Genomic DNA, 978 nt, shown 5'->3' on the forward strand with positions numbered 1-978 from the left:
GGAGAGACGTCACTCACTCGGCAACCCCTCCCACATGCAGTGGTCACACACATAGAGGAACAGCGCACCTGCAGCAGACACTCTACATTCACTCCTACAAAAGACTATTTTAAGGCTTGGAACGCATTATTTCTTTTTCCATTCATTGTAATGGGAAAAATCGATTCAGATTTCAAACAAATCGCTTCTCGAAAGGCCGTCTGGAACGGATTGTGGTCGAGAACCGAGGTACCACTGTATTTTGAAAAATTGCTGACCTTTTCTTGGCAAGTGGCAAGAAGTAAATATGGGTGTCTGTATAGCTAATAGCTTCTGTCCTGAGTATTCAGCTCGGTCTGAACTGTTCTCGACTCAAGTTCGTGGTCTCGACTACTAGCTTGACGCTAACAAACTCCACGCGAACTGTCAAGGTTGTCTAAGGTTCTGCACATGAAATCACTCGGGCGTCACACGAAGCTTCTCACACCGTAACTTCATCACCTCCCAAACCAAGGGGCCACACTCGGATGTCTTGTGAATTTCATCTGGCTGAGAGAACTTTAGCCGGATTTTAAAAACTGCCTCATGAATCCGAACGATTAAAGACAGGGTGTAAGCGGAGAGGACGAGCTTGTGGTTGCCGAGTGCTTGTCCGCTGCACCTGTCTCACTGCGCTAAGGCGCCGGGGCCTGTGCCCCCCTCCCCCGACCCCTCAACGTGGATCTCGTCCAAGATGGCAGCAGGAGTGAGAAAAGAGTAGATGAGTGGAGGTCGGCCTGAATGTGATTCCGCTGAGAAGCTCGCCCACCGAATACTCGCCGCGGCTTTAAATAACTTTTATGAGTATTGGTGGTCAGCAGGCTTGAGACTTCCTGTCATGTGGAGGGAAGTGGCGGCCACCGAAAATGTCTGAAGCCGTCAAAGAACCTTCAGGATCAGACTCAAATATTCAGAGACATTTGGAGTTGAAGTAAGAAAATGTAAACTTTAATGCAACTT

This window comes from Synchiropus splendidus, chromosome 14, assembly GCF_027744825.2.
Source record: "Synchiropus splendidus isolate RoL2022-P1 chromosome 14, RoL_Sspl_1.0, whole genome shotgun sequence".
Classification (NCBI taxonomy): Eukaryota; Metazoa; Chordata; class Actinopteri; order Syngnathiformes; family Callionymidae; genus Synchiropus; species Synchiropus splendidus.